The sequence below is a fragment of the Sturnira hondurensis genome, unplaced genomic scaffold, assembly GCF_014824575.4.
Source record: "Sturnira hondurensis isolate 20B ecotype Veracruz unplaced genomic scaffold, ASM1482457v3 Scaffold0001872, whole genome shotgun sequence".
In the NCBI taxonomy this organism is placed as follows: domain Eukaryota; kingdom Metazoa; phylum Chordata; class Mammalia; order Chiroptera; family Phyllostomidae; genus Sturnira; species Sturnira hondurensis.
Window position 1 is genome coordinate 39,922,855 of NW_028074503.1, and position 16,056 is coordinate 39,938,910.

At 55.7% G+C, this 16,056-nt stretch overlaps 1 protein-coding gene across 4 annotated transcripts in view; it reads right to left on the minus strand.

Moving 5' to 3' along the window:
• ZNF516 (zinc finger protein 516) overlaps nucleotides 1-12,603 on the minus strand; it is a 77,778-nt gene extending 65,175 nt beyond the window's left edge. The window contains exon 1 of one of the 4 annotated variants that reach the window (XM_037035934.1): nucleotides 12,486-12,603. The gene's annotated coding sequence lies outside the window, so the exon portion shown is untranslated. Of the gene's footprint in view, nucleotides 1-8,832; nucleotides 8,944-12,074; nucleotides 12,177-12,485 lie in introns of those variants that run through there. The other 3 variants (XM_037035942.1, XM_037035925.1, XM_037035947.1) reach the window with 3 other exon arrangements.
• Nucleotides 12,604-16,056: the final 3,453 nt, after the last annotated feature.

The window sequence follows — 16,056 nt, forward strand, 5'->3', positions numbered from 1 at the left end:
CACTGGTCATCAAAGATTCTGAGAAGTTTCTAGAAAGGCAGCCAACTACCTGGAATCTCATCTGAGGGAAATAATTTTGAAAGTTCTCAGTCCTGTCTTCTTCGGAAAAGGGAAAACACATTCGCACTGGGGTCTCAACTCACTAACTCTTCCTCCTCGGAGGAGGACGGCTACAGTGCAGAAGGAGGAGGGTTTCCACGCGACTCCTGGCCCCGCTCGGGTCCCTGCAGCTGGCTGAGGGGAGGGGGACCCCCTGCACGCTGGCAGGGCAGCCAGAGTCTGCAAGGCAACCGGCCGTCCGGGTGGCTGTGCGTGGCGCGTGTCTGCACCACCACCGGGGCGGAGAGAGGGCAGCGCACGTTCAGGGCGACCTGCTCCCCGCTCGGCGGCTGTGCCCCCCCCTCCCCCCCCGCCTGCAGCCGGGATGCCCTGGCGGCTCCTCCTCCAGCCCCGGCCCGTCGGGGCCCTGAGGCTGGCCTCTGCCACAGGGAGACCCGACCCCTGCAGACACCCGCCCCCCAGCCCTGGTCCCCCTGTGCCGGAATGCTCAGGACAGGCCCCCAGGATGGGCTGGACTGTCCCCACCACCACCTGTCTTCTCTGGTCCCTCTCCCCAGAAGTCTTTGGTGCTTTTTTCATTCCGGGACTTTTCTCTCCCACGCTGGTCACATTTGCTCTGTATATTTACTCTCGCGACAAATGATTTCGTGGGGGTATTGCCATTGGGTTTCCCAAGAAACTGTGTGTTCTGGCCCCACGCCCAGTGGGAAATCCGTGTGCACAGCTGCGGGGCCTCCAGAGACTGGGGCACCCAGATTCTTGGCTCTGCCCCGCTGCTGTCCCTCTGAACAGGGCCGTGTCCCATTCTCACCCTGACACGACACCTCCATGGAGAGACACAAAGATCTGGCCAACATCTCTTCTCTCTGGAGCTCCAGCTCGGCACCAGAAGTGGAACAGGTATGGGGACGGCACGCGCCCACACCACGTCCCCGGCCGCTGGCCGGGTCTGCACCAGGCAGCGTGACTGCTCTGGGCAAGCTCGCTCACAAGGGGCCTGTTCCCCACCTGACCTTGTGTGTTCAGCCGGGTCTGAACCGTGAGTCACGAAATCCGGCCTGGAGCCCACCTGCCACCCTTCCCCTGGTCCCGTCTCTGTGTCCTTCTGAGCTTTGTGCCCCGAAAACATCAGACTTCCCCCCAAAAGATCCTCCATTCCCTGTGGTTGCGACACATGTTCAACTCCCAACATTAACCTTCCAGAACAAGTGCAGACAGAAAGCCCCAAAGACGGGTAAATAATGGTGAAAGTCGGTGTTTCTTCCCTCAAGGTCACGCCGCTGAATGGACCTACCACTCTGAACCAAGGGAAACCCACACTGTGGAGAAGAGCCCCACACACTCAGCTCCAGCAGGGGCGGTGGAGGAAACCACAGCCTGGACACAGCCATCTGCTGCCCTGGGGGTCCAGGGCGCACTCCAAGGTGGCATCCAGGGGCAGTGGGTGGACCCACCACCATGCAGACCGCCTGAGGCCCGGCTGCTTTTGGCCCCTTCACGACAAACACGGATCGTCTCCCACGTGCTTGTGAGACTTCGAACACCACCCACAGCAAATTCTTATGTTAACCAATTCCTGCAGGTGCTGAAGACAGCATAGCTATTAGGAAAATTAACTTTTCCTTCTCAAGTTCAAGCTCAAAGCAGGTCACCATTTTCCTCTGGAAAATAACGGATAAGCAATCTTCTTGTAAAACCAGGAACAGATTCTGCTTTTCTGCCACCAAGGTAATTTACGGAGGGCCACTTTAATCCCACGCCCCCCAAGCACCTTTAAATTCTCCATTCACTCACTAACGGTAATATTGTCTAGGCTGGCTTCAGACACGAAACTCTCTTCCTTGTGTCTTATTTTGAAAAGTAAAAGGCCATTTTTGAGACGAGGAAGCCACTTGAGTGGGGGGCCTTGTGACTCACCAGCATCGCGTGAACCTCCACGGTGCCTGGCATTGCAAAGTGGCAGATCATCGTCATTATGCTGATGGTCACACTAAAGACACCAACAGCTCTGGCGAGATGAGCCTCAGTCTGAGGGGGTGTGATTAACAATGTGAATGATATTTTCTCAGACGGCATAAAAGTGTTCTCTCCGAGCAGCTGATAATGTCAACATAAATTATGCATCAGCCCAAATGAGTCCCCGCCCATAGCTGCCACTCACCGAGAGGCTGCCAGGCCCACCTTCCTGTGCACAGTGGCCCCACTGCGGGTGCCCACAGCCACGGGGACAGGCGTGTCGGCTTTCTCCCCTAAGAAAGGAAAAACAGTTTCATGGAAGCTGATGAGATGGATTCAACCAGGAACAGGGGCCAAGCGATGAAGCGTTGCCACGGCTGCACAGGCCATTAAAAACGGGGGTGAATCTTCTGTGATGCGGCACATCCGTCCGTTCCCCAGATGCGGCTGCAGGACACGCCTTGCGAACTCCATGCAAGTCGACCCCCGTGGACGGCCTGTGTAAACAGACCCAACCCTCAGGAGGGAACATCACAGAACCACCTCTAGGTGACAGAGTCACCTGAGGTGATGGAGCACCACGCCACAAAGGCTCCCACGGGAAGATGGTGGTCACAGACCAGTCACGGGGATGCGGCGCACAGCGCAGGGAACGTCGTGGGCAATGACGCGACGCCTATGCACGGTGCCAGGGGTACGAGACGCAGCGGGATAAGCACTCAGTACGTTCTTTTGGGTCGGCCAAAAACTCCGTTTGGTTTTTTTTTCCCATAAAATAAAAGATGCACTTTTCACGTTCACCAATAACTTTATTGATTTGGGTATTTTGAGTATGTCAGCTATCTCTCACAGAGTAGAAGGCTGACTGTTCTCAATTCCTCGTTCACGTCTCGATTTGATCGCCGTCCACTTCACCCGGTCCGCCCACCCGCGGAGCATCGCCCCGCTGAAATCTCTGGCACGAACCCCCCAAACCGCCTCTGACACGTTCGACCAGTCCCGGCACCTCTGTACACCCTGCGCGGGTCTTCTTTTGCATCTCAGGTGCGTTTTTACCTTCGTTAAAACAATAAAGCTCAATAGGCCGAAAATGTTGCACGTCTTCTTCCATCTTCAATATTAAAATGGCTACCCAAAAATTCACCCATTTTGGTAAGATTTTTTTAACGCACGCTAATAGGACAGCTGTCACAACAGAATCTAAGAAAACTGTCTCGAATGAAGTTCAAGACAACTAAGCGCTACCAGAGCCATCTTTCGGACTGGGTTGTACACCTGCAACTAACAGAATCTTGCAGGTTACCTTTCATTGAAAAAAAGTTATTTAAAGAAATGAAAGTAAAAAACTATGAAACAGGACCTATTCACTCATCCACCCACCCATAAAATAAACAAACAAATAAATAAAAGGCACACTGCTCAGAGGAGCCGGTTTTTAGCTCCCGGCCAAAGTCACTGGAGTCGGCAGCACAGGTCCCCGCACACCAGCCCCGCCTCGGCCTGCCCACAAGTGGCAGCGTCTACCACCCATGTGGGGCCTGCGTTTCCTGAGTTAACTCCAACCGTCAACACGTGAAGTCGAACGCTTTCCCACACAAGTCACTCCAGGAACAATCCCAAGGACCTGGGCCCACTACCCGACACACTGGCTGCCCCCTAAGCTGCTCAAGCCGGGCACAAGTCTCTCACGCAACTCTCGACACGCCCAGCACCTAGCAAAAGCTCAAAGAACGTTCTCGAACGCTGAAATAAACCGGGGCGAACGCAGCGCTCAGGCGGCTCCAGCAATACAGGTTAAATGGAGCCATATGGCAGAGGCAGACGCACGGTGCCCTTTTCTAAGACAAAGGAAAAAATTCCTAAACAAACCCTTTGCTTTCACATGGGAAGAGCCGAAGGGGAAACAGTTTGTCGAATAAGGTTTACTAAATAAGGCTGAAAAAATATTTTTTTAATTCTCAGCCATGAAGAAAAAACTACAGAGTTTTAACACAGAACCTCAATTTTTAAGTCTTCCCTTCACGGTCCCTGAAAGCCAACGCCACATGTCGCCTGGGCTCCCTCGCCCCTCCGTGAGCAAGGGGATGGGGAGACAGCTGTCTCCCAGGGCTGTGCTGACGTCAGCCACTCCCTGGGGGGCCACGTCTACCTGCTTCTGAACGAGTCAAACACCAGGCGAGTTCTGTCTCCGAAGGAAATGCATTAGCGTTTCTCCCTGTTCTCACCGCCCCTCGGAGGAGCTGCCTACACCCCACCGAAATTCGGGAGGGGGAAGGCGGGCTTCCCGTTAGTTATTCATGGGGAAGACAATACGATAATGAATAAATAACAACACAAGAAGAAACTGTGTTTTGCACACACACACAACAGTAAACACACTTTTCCCCATCCCGTATACTACCCTTTTCTTAAAGTGAGTTTGAGAATTTGACTGGATTAAATTCCTGACCCCCCCACACACAGAGACCCAAAACAGAAATAGGACTGACCAGAAAGACAGCACCATCCGAAGTAAACAGCACAATGTATCACAAATGTATCACAAATGTATCTGCACCGGGGCAGTTGCTTCCTTTTTAAAGGATTTGCTTTTGCTCCCCATTTACTTTACAGATATTTACACGACCGTATGCTAACAACAGCTGCATTTTTAATCGCTGCTGCTTTGTCCTTCCCAGCGCCATTGGAAACCCCATCTCCTCCGGGAACCTACTTTTAAGGAAAGTGGTGAGCCGTGGTACCACCCTCCTTTCCCCCTTCGAACGCACAGCGCTGGAAAACATCTCCTTCTGGACATAAATCTGACAGCCGGGCAAGCTTCGCAAAGAAAAGCTTCAGCTGCTCAAATCACGTGCAGCCAGATTCGGGGGACAAAGAATACACACACGGACAGTTACAAGAGCTCATTTCCCCAGGCCACTCAAACGTGCTTGGAGACCTCGGCAGCTCGCAGATCTCAGGCACAAACGGTGCGTTCACGGCGCCGCGGACGCCCCCTTACAGCTCAGTCGTGCCCCTGAAGCAGCCCTCTGTGGAGGAAACTTAGTTTTAAATAAAGATGCTTTTTAAAGAAGTGGATGAGACATTTTAAGTTTATAAAGTTGTTCTTAGTTGTCTCCCAACTAAGCTGATTTAATTTAACAAATTCTTCACAACCATTTGATGTGATTCCTTTCTTAAAATGGGTTTGTGACAATTTGCCACTATTCCTGAACACCGTAAGAGCGGTGGTAGAGAGGACCCACCCCCAGAAACCGCTCCCCTACCTCTGGTGAGAGTAGGGACGGGGTGTGACCTCGCCTCACTCAGCACAGAGGTCACCTCTCCTTCAAAGAGAAGTGCCCACCTCCAGCCCCCCAAAACGCACTGGTTCCTGGGGACAAAAAGGACCAAGGCCAAGGCTTGACGCTGGAAAATGCTATCCGTCTCAAGGCCCCAAGACACATTCAAACCCTTAACCGACTGCTACGAGCACACCCCTGGCCATGGGAGAGGAAGGTTGGGCGTGAGAGGCCAGGGAGGCCGGGAGGGAGCAGAGGGCCACGGTCACAGGGCCACACTCGCACTCCATGCAGCGCCAAGCCGAAAGAGCCGGACCATTGCTGCTCCCTCAACTCCCAGGCCGAGGGCACGTGCCTGCGGCCGAGAATCGGCACCCACACTCCCATCTGCCTCCTGCCATCATCCACCTGCAGGACACACGCCGTCTCCACCTGCCACAGGGTCAGGCTGCAGAGCACACCTGCATCCCCACTGCAAACGCACAGCAGGCGGAGCCTCCACCAACAGGGTGGGGTCTGGCAGCTAAAGACAGTAAGGCCATTAATTCCTCAAGTTTGGACATTAATAATCCTGGAAGCGAAGGTCAAAGCTGCCACACGGTAAGTCAGCCCAGGCGGCTCTAGGTGCCCTGATGCTCGCCGGGCAGCAGCTGGGCCCACACTGAAGGAGGAGCAATCTTCAGGGCCAGCCTGAGCTGCTGGGCACCCTGGTGCACCTGGGGGCCCACAGCTATGCCTGGACTATGTTCAGGAGGACGAGGGCTCATCGGACTCTCCCCTCGGCCTCCGGAACTTTGGACGTGTGGTGGCTGGGACAGCCAAGGGATGCATGTTTGAAAGAAGGAACTGATTGTGTCAGAAGAGCTGTATCCACACGCCTGTGGATACAAAGTGTCAACATCCACAGCATGTAAGATGTCTGCTTCTGAAGGAGGGTTTACAATGCAGCAGCCCCCTGAATATACCTAACATTCTCCTGCTTTCACCCATCAGCTGGTCACCGATCCTTAAATCCACACTATCGCCTAGCGTAGATGTCTCCACCTAAACCGGCCATCAAATGCCAATGAGAACATACAAATCTGTCCCCTTGACGTGTGACCAAGAAGCCCGGTTCGCTCAGAAACCTGGTTACGTGATACGCAAAATGCCATTTTTAATGATGTAATTAACGGGCTCCCTTTTCTCCAACGAAAAGGGAGTGACGGCCAAGCCAGAGCCCGGCCTCGGACCTTTAAAAGGGGCAGGTCACACCCAGAGGGCACTCAAGTCTGGGCAAGCTCCTCCACGTCGCACGTCAGCAGGTTCTCTCCCAGTTTCCTGTTGCTCCAGCATTAAGGTGCAATGCCCTTGAAACACGACACGCAGCCAGCCAGCCAGCCACTCCCTCAAGATTTCAAAAAGATTCCTTCTGGTAAATTATGAATAAGAGCAATACAGACCCTGAGAGCAAACAAGTAAAAGTCCCACAACAACCCATAAACTGAGCCCTGGCTTCTGGAGAAGAGATCCCGGGCTAAACTCTACCGAAGTCTCCAGGTCACATTAGCACTGGTCCCTGGTGGGTAAGACGAAAAACCGTCTGCGAGAGCAGACCTGCTTTGGCCACGTCCTTTCCAGGAGTCGCCTCTCCTTGGTGGGTCAATCGCAACAATCACACGCTACCCCACCCCAGCCTCAAACACCCCCATGGAGAGACAAGGTGAATAAAGGTGAGTTTGCCTTGTGGAGGTACAACAGGCTTTCCGCGCGGACCTCTTTCCACAGCCACCTCTTCCTGGGTCCCTGCAGGCCGTTTCGGGGACAACATCCCGATAAGTCAGAAACCTGGGCCTTCGGGCTGATTAAACTCTAAATGGCTCGGGCCACTTGAAAGGCTGTTTACAAACACACGGGATTAACTCTGGTCCTGGACAGTATTCCCAGGTCAGCAGGTACGCATCCCAAAGCCAAAGTGCTTGAGCTGGTCCATTTTGGAACAGCCAGCCTCTGGGGGAGAGAGACTCTGAAAACACGAAAAGCAGCAAAAACTCCTGTCTTCCCTTGGTTGAGTTTGGTCCCCAGCAACAATCCTGCACGGAGTTGTCTGGTTTCACTTTGGAGAGACCTTCCCAGGCCTCTAGGTTAGCTGTATCACACACACACATATCCTGGGATCGTTATTTGTTTAGAACATTAACGTGCCCTGAATGTTTCAGGACGTTCACATCAGCAAGGTTACAAAAACGAAGTCCTACGAATAGGGGAAGAAAAGTATTAGACGCGCTGTGTTTGCATCTGAGCACGTTCAAACTGTAATTCCATTACCAAAATACTTGAGCCGAGGCACTCGGAGCTGGGTTTCTCAGGGGCCCATTCAAGATGGCATGGCCGGCTCTCCGGTGAAACCCAAGACATCCTGCCTGCAACCCTACCCTCAGGCCCCCCCGCCCCCGCACCCCCCAGCCCCGCTCAGCTTGCTCCAGTTTTACCAAAGGGGGAAGGGACAACCGTCCATTCACACGCAGCACAGGCGTGTGGCATGTTTAATCCTGGCCGGTCTGCGTAAATATAATAACGCAGCGATTCTGACGCCACCACCAAAGAACGCAAGAGAAAATGCGGGAGGAACAAACAAATGATAACACGAGCTGCTGACTCGGCAGGAGAAAGCAGCCTATGAAACAGCACGAACGCCTCCTTCCTCAAAGTAGCACTCACATTCCTCAACCAAAATGCCCCAATCACGTCCCCGGGCCCGCCTGGAAAATCACCCGGAGAAGGTCCTGCGCGGGGGAGACCGCCATCCCTGCTTCCGCGCCGGTCGGTTCCCTACGGGTATTTATTTACCACCCAGCACAGCGGGGAGGTGCATCCATTTTCAAGTCGCTTTTAATCAGGATTGGAGACTTAATGGCAGGTTCCCAAGGGAACTACTGTCTCACTACGACCACCGTCCGAAGTTCCTTTTGTGACTTGCTGGTCAGCGCGGTCGAGGGTCCCGCAGCCCTGCCCTTTGTTACGCAGCGGGCCCCGCCGGCAGGCCCGGCCCACGCCCACGGGCACCTCTGGGCTTCCGAGGCGGCCCCCAGCCCACCCAGCTCCTGCCGCCGAGCCAGGGCAGGTGGCCCGGCAGGACACACACCCACACGCGGGAGCCCCTCCCTGGGCACCTGGGGCCGGGGCGCCCCAATCCGCGCGGAACCCCCGGCGCAGGACGGAATCAGGTGTGAACAGTTACGTAATCGCTCTGGGGGCCACGCCTTTCCCCCCGCCCCACCTCCGCCAGAACAAAGTGAAGTTTAAAATAGAAACCAATTACCTGGCCTCCGCCACCCCTGGGCCTCCGGAGCGCGGTCCCTGCCACGGCGCAGACCCTCGGGCCCGGCGCAGACCCCCGCCCCCCGACGGACCCCGGGCCAGGCCCGGCCCCCGCTCCCCGCCCCACTCAGAGCCCCCCAGCCCGGGCCAGGCCCCCACCTCCAGGCCGCCCCACCCCCCTACTGCCGCCCCCACCCCTCCCCCCCCAACGTGTGCCCCTCCGGCCCGCACGGACCCCCGCCTTTGTTACGGTGCGAAGTTGGGCCGTGGGTCCCGGTCTCTTTCACTTCTAGGGTTACAGTGCAGGCGTGTGACGTCCGCTCCACATGACGGGGGCGGGGGGCGGGCGCCGGGGGGCGGGGGCGCGGGCCGGGCCCTCCCCCGCCTCGATCCCCGCCGCCCCGCCCACGGACCGCCCCCAGGAAGCCCAGCAACCAAAGGCCGTCGCCCCCGCCCCCGGGGCGGGCAGGTAAGTGACCCCCGCCCCCAGCCCGCCCCGGGATGCCCCCGGGCGCCCCAGGCCCGGCGCCCAAGGGCCGGGAGATTCAGAAATAGGAATGATTTAATCCAGCGACACCTCCCCGAGCTGCCCGTTCCTCAACCGGCGAGCTCACTTGGGAGGGCGCGAGGCAGAATCCTATCCAACTCCGCCTTGGGGGCGGAAATGCCCGAATTGAAGGCACGGGACTCGACCTCGCTTGACAACCGAGTTAGGGCGACGAAGGGTCCAAGGGCCCTCTAGATGACCTAGGTCCCGCCCCGCGGCCCGGGCGCGGGTCCCTCCCAGGGTCTCCCAGCAGGGGTCTCCGGGGAGGGAGAGGGCACACGGGGGTCCTTAACCCGCACACTGCAGCATCGCCATCCGTCCCGCCGTGTGGCAGCCCGGCAACCGAGGCAGTGACCAGAGATGCTACACGGCCAGGTCTGGTCCACACGTTCCCACACACACCGCTCCCAACCTTTCCAGGGAGGCTGGTGCCAGGTCAAGCCAGCAGCCAGCTCGGAGCGGCCCAGGCCGCTCTCCGCCCGTGAATATGCCCATTGTGTAGGCGAAGTCAGTGGGCCACATAACTTCCACTGACCATGAGTAGGTCACGCTGTAGAGGGGCCGAGTATCAACTTCCAGAGACAAAATAAAATTGGAAGCCGGAAGGTGCACACTGCCTTTACTTTGTGCGGAGTTAACACCAGTTCCAACAATTCTCCACCTCGGTGCGTTCTGAGCCGGGCAAGTAGACTCCCCCACCCGGGCCCCGAGCACGCTGGGGCGCGCCTGCCGCGTGGGAACGAGACGGAAGGAGCCAATTCCCCAGCTGTTGAAAAGCATAATCACATTACTCCTCTTTTCTTCCCTTCTGCAGGTTTCCACTCGAATCCGAAAGCGCCTCTTGCGTCCATTCTGTACAGTAGGACACTCGGAGGTCGCAGGGTCTCCATTTGGACTGCCGAGTGCCCACCTAGCTGCCCGGACTCGGACAAACGCGTGTCCACGTCTACATGTACCACACAGCTGTGCAAATCAGGAGCCTACGGATGCGCAGGGCTGGTGGGCTGAACAGTGTACAGTGTACAGACACATGGGCGCGTGCACGCACGCGCGCGGGCGCGCACACACACACACACACATTCTCTCTCACATCCCAAATTACCTCCGGGATGGAGAGTCGCTACGGATTGGCCGGCAGAGCCGTCACTCTCACTCAGGGGGCAGGGAAACTTTGCAAGGCTGTTTCCTTCCCCACCCCACCACCACCACCCGCCCCCACGGATTCATTTAATGGTAAAAGAACATCTGAAAGTTAGCCATCTGCGAGGAGAGTTTTCCTTCTTTAACCCGGGGGGGGGGCGGGGGGAGGGGAGGGGTCAAACATTATCCATTTAAGTATATTTTGTACTCCCACAATGGATGAAAAGGAAAACTAGCAATCCCGGGAGGGGATGAAGAGAGAGAGCCCAGAATAAGGAGAAGGGGGGCTTCTGCGAAGGGTGGAGAGTCCTTCTCAACACCCAAAAGGAGTTTTGACCTTCCATTTATTCTGAAATTAAAAAATATTCTTTCACAGGTCAGATTAAAAAAAAAACCTCCAGTCCTAATTTATGAACTCATTATTTTAATTTTATTTAAGCATGAGCCAGTAGCAATCATGTTTCCTTAAGAACTGACCTATTTTTGGCTGGAGATAAACGATCATGTTAACAGATGTTAATCTTGTAATCTGTTTTTCCTGTAAGCACTTTACATACCCAGGGTTCAGACCTTAAAAATATCTTTTCCAAAAAGACCTGACGTCACAATTCTCTCCCTGAAAAATGACTCTCCCGGTTGTGTGTGTGTGTGTGTGTGTGTGTGTGTGGTGGTGGTGGTTTTTTGGTGGGGGTTTTTTTGTTTTGTTTTTGCCTCTGCAATGATTTCAAAGACATTGAATCTTTTTTTTTTTCACTTTATAAACGCCGATTTGTTCTGCCTCAACCCCCACAGGCTTTTATTTGCATTTCAAATTCCACAGGTTACACCAGTCGCCTTTTCAAAAAACGTAAACCAACAATGAAGCAGCAAATGGCTTTTTTGTGCATCTGGATTAAATAAGGCACAGGATGAATGTATTTTAACAGGGGGCCGAGCAAGCTGATCTCTGCACACCCGGAGACCACGTAGTTCTTTATCAACAAGCCCAGCGGAATGAGGAGCAGACGGACGCTCGAACAGAAGCTCCCAGCCTGCTGCGCGGTGCTTATTAAGGCTGATAATTAGTGGGGCTGACTTACAGACCCACATTTTCGGGTGAAAGGCTGGGTCTCTCCGGTCCCTAACGGCAGGGCCCAATGGCTTCCCGGCCCACCAGAGCTGATTATCACCGCACCCACCTTGCCCCCTACACTGCGGTGTGAAACACTCCACTCGCTGGCTCTTAGTGAACTTATCCACACACGTTTCTTTCAACACGGCGAGGCGGCTTAATCCAAACACCGGGCGTAACTATGCAGTGTGTTAGTTATCCCTGGAAATGGCAGACAAGGCGCTTTTCCAACCCCCGCCCCCCCCCCCAACTCACAGCCCAAGCATTCTTTTCTTGTACGTGTACCCGGATACATACTGACATCAATACCTCCCCCTTCCCTACCACCCACCCCCCCGCACGGCCCCTTGCCCCAGTCTGGCTGGGTGCACCTCTGAGGAGTCCCTGCCACCCGGACCCCCTCTCCCCTCCGGTGTCCGAGTCATTGGACCCTCGCCCCCACCCCACCCCCACCCTTGCCCTAACTTCCTTTCCAGGATCTCACTTCTTTAATGTAAGGGTCACTTTTAGGCTCCAAGCTGTGGGGTAAGCAAGGAAAGGAGGGGGGAGGACAAACAACCCCCGGCCCCACTCAAACGCGTCCCCGAGGCAGCAGCGCTCGGTGCCCACCGCATCGATCCCGTCAACCAAACCCTTAATAACCGAAGCGGCTCTCCGGGCCCGCAGCCCCATCACTCACCTTCATTAGCCAGAGCGTTTTACTTTAAAGTAAGGCAATTTGCTCTTTGTCTCCTAATGGATGGAGAGCGCACCCGAGCTCCCCTCCTCCCGCGTCGCCTTTGACGAAGTGTACAAAGCCAGAGGCTCTTCCTTGCTCCCACCCCGGCCCCCACCCCGCCCCTCCACTGCGGTAAAAGCCACCTCCCGGTGCTCGCTTCGCCGCCTGAAGTTGCATCTTCCCTCTCCTGGAATTGCGGAGCCCAGCAACTACCAGCAGGGAAAGCCCAGCCTCCCTCCCCGAGCCCAGGAGCCCCTCCCCGGCGCCCCCAACCCGCGGCGCACAACGCGGTCCCTGGCACATCCAGGCCCGGGCCTCGCGCCCCCCCCCGGCCCCCGCGGGCCCGCGGCGCCCCCCCACCGCGGCCCCTACCTTAGCGGGGAGGCGGCGGCGGGGGGAGGAGGATGCGCACGCCCCGCGCCTCTGAAGGTGAAGCCGAGCGCCCGAGGCGCGGAGCCGAGCGCTGCACTAGACCGACCGCGCCAGCTGCGCCCGGGCGCGGGGGACGCGCGAGGGCGCGCGGGCCCCGCCACGCGCCCGGCCCCCTCCCCGCGCCTCCCGTGCACGCCTCGAACGCACCCGCCTCGCGGGGACCCCGGCGCCGGCCGGGCTCGGGGGTCTGCGCTGCGCGGGGAGGGGCCTGGGCCACCGCGGCCCGACGCAGGCCCGAGGCTTCCCCCAGCCCCAGAATGGTCTGCCCTGTAGGAAACGCACACTCTCCACTATTGTCTCATCAGCACAAAGTTCTGCCACACTGCGGGGAAAGTCTGGAGGCTCGCGATGACTCAGACGCAGCTCATTCTTCTCCTAATAGCCCTGAATCACGGTCCCAACGGCTGGTTGTTACCCCTTCCTCCCCAGGACTCGGCCGCCGCAGCCCCAATTCTGGGGAAGCTGTTTAAGCGCGCGCACAGGGATCCGCACACACGCACGCATCCATACGTGCAGACGTGTTGGGGATGCATCTCAGCCGACTTGGGCACCTGAGCACTGAGCCTCGAGTCCAGAGCGTTTTGTAGGGGTCCTGGTGGTCCCGAGCGCGTGTGCGTTACGAACGGCCTGGATGGGGGTGCGTTTACTCTACTTCCCGGAAATGTGTTTAGGGTATTCAGACGCGGAGTATCAACGCAGTAAGTGCTCAACCGAGATCAAAGGGTCCCTCCGGAAAGACTTCAGGACATGGATCCTGCTGCACGGCAATGTTTGATTTGTTTTTATGTTTATCTTTGAAAAGTTCAACTCTAATTTTCCTGTGTTTTAAACTCCATTCCTTCACCCCCACTACTCCCCGTGGGCGGTACTTAGTTGAAGTAAGTTGAGTCTGGGAACAAAATTCCCAGTCTGACTCCCCAAACCACTACTGGAACAGGATAGGGGGTGGCGGCGAGGACAGGGGAGGGTGAGCGGAGCGCCCCCACCTCGGCGCGCGGCCCGGAGCTGTGGCCCATGGAGGGGGGGCGGGGAGAAGGGCCCTCTCCCGTTGCTCCTGGCCATATTGTTCCCTCCTCGAGATAACTCCGCCGCGGAGATGGATTCTGTCCAAGGCACCGACGTCGCGGCGCCCTGGCAGCAGCGCTGCGGTCCAGGCATTACCTTCCGCGGTGGCACTTCTCCGTCCCTGACGCTCGCTGCCACTTGCGGGCAGCGGCTCGGGGCCTCTCCAACTTAGAGCGCTTACAACCGAAACTACTGCAAGACAGCTCGCTGGGAGGGAGGAGCTCCTGCCTGCAAAGCCGGACTCAGACAGGAGGGGCCATGCTGCGCGTGTGCCCGGCGTGCGCGTGCCCGTGTGCGATGTGTGTGTTTCCATGGCGGGGGGGGGGGCGGGGCGGGGGCAACAGGGAGGAGAACCCGGGAGAGAAGGACCCCGAATCCTCACGCGGGAGGTGCGGGGAGGTCAGCGACCTGCGCTGGCCTGGAGAGCAGGCGTGGTGAGGGAGGGTGCAATTGCTTCAGGTTCCAGCGAGAACACCTCGGGTGGGTGCACCCTGGAACAACCGATTCACAGGGAAGTGTTCGAGGGCCCGCAGTCGTTACAGAACACCATACAAACACACAAATAACAGCCCCCCCCCCCCGCTCACCGGACGACGAGGACCGAAATGGCACATACAGATACGGATACATTGTCACATATATGGTATCTCCCACTAAGAGATTCAGATTTGAATACTCGACATTTTAATAGTTTCGTCGGTTTTTGAGTGGATTTGAGTTGAAGCCAAAAATCTACAGCCGTCTGTGTACTCGGGTCTACTGAAAACGACAGTATTGCACTAACAACTTCCATGTGTCAAGAATTGACAAGTTAGATCCACAAGAGATGACAACGACCTCCACACGGGTCCGCAGAAAATGGTGACTCCCCCGACCTGTGTCCCTTCCCCAGTCTGCCACCCCCCACACGTGGTTTCACTCGGGGCTCAGGATGTTCTTTGGTGAGATCCTGCTTTTAAGAGATTCTCTTTCTTCCAGGCTTCTCTACCGCGCACACAGAATCTGAGAAGGTAATTTGAGAGATGGGCAAGAGTTACATTCTGGAACAGGGCAGCTGGAGGGCCGGCCAATTTTGTTACTGGGGAGAGCGCCGCTCGTCCTGGGTGAAATGTGCCTAAAGTTCCTTGTGCACAGAGCTGCCCACCACCCATTTCCCAGCACACCCCAGCAGCTCCTTCCAGAGAGACTCGGCCCAAAACAAATTATGTAACGAGAGTCCCCACACTATTTCTGTGACATACTGGACATTATTTGTTTAATGTCTTCGAACATTTCCAGTAGCCATTCAAGATTAAGGATCATTGCTGTACAAATGACAAGTTCCTGAAAACCCCCAGTGGTCTTCCTGTTTTGAAATGTTTAGGTGAATTACAGTATTTGGGTGGAGAAAAGTCAGCAATATGAATGGATTAATGGTTGAATACATAAATATATCAAGTTTTGATTTTGCGATGAACCTGGTCCACCAATCAGATGGAGAGGAAAACGCTTGTTTTCCCCCATTGTTGTCAAGTGAATTCTTTGTTCAGGATCAGAGCCTCGGCTGTTCAAGCCACGGGAAATGGTCTTGCAGTGACAGGGGGTTTTTGGTGGCTTGTCTGTGTGGTGTAGGCGGTGGCAGGACTGGTGGCCATTTAGAGGAGAAGGTGTCTTGATGAGTTCCATTAAAGACTAGAAGACAGAAAAAAGCAAACAAGAATCTCCTCCCCTCGCCCCCTCCCGAAAAAGGCCCGTCCTGTCTGAAAGCTGGAAACGAAACTCTCTGAACTATAGTATGAAACCCAAGATGAAGTAAAGCATATCTATTAAATATGCATGCTCAAAAATTTAAGTGCACTACTTATTAGTAAATATTTAATGTTCATCCTTTCTCCAGATGAATTTATTAGGACTTTCTAAATGATATCTGAGGAAGGAGAATGACATTCTGCACCTAAGTTGAGGAGTAGTCCGTAGCTCTCTGGAGTGACTTAAATTTGCAGATTCCAGAGTGGGTGAGAGGTGAATTCGGTTTAAATGCGCAGCCCGTTCCCCCAGAGTCTACCAGGAGCAGGGCAGCTGCTGACTGCTGTCTGTTGTTTGGAGTAGTGGCCATGGTACCGGTATTTCATCCCCAACGGTTTCAAAATTATTACCCTGGTCCCGACTTGTTGCCCTCCTCCGACGTCGTCCCTTTTCACAGAACTTGGAAACTCAGAGGCTGTGCTGCATTGAGGTGATGGAGGAACGGGCCTCTGAGTGTGTCTGTGAGTGACTCAGCATCGAAACCCCCTGCAAGGACCGGGACTAGGCAGCGGTTCTGTTCTGAGTGTCCTCGGAAAGCAGCTCCGAAACTGCTGGAACTCAGGACGGGAGGCTCTCTGCCTCCACGTCGGAAACTCTTTGTCTGTTTCTTAAATTCTGACTCTGCTGAAGGCGATGAGCACGCCAGTCGTGAAATAGGTAA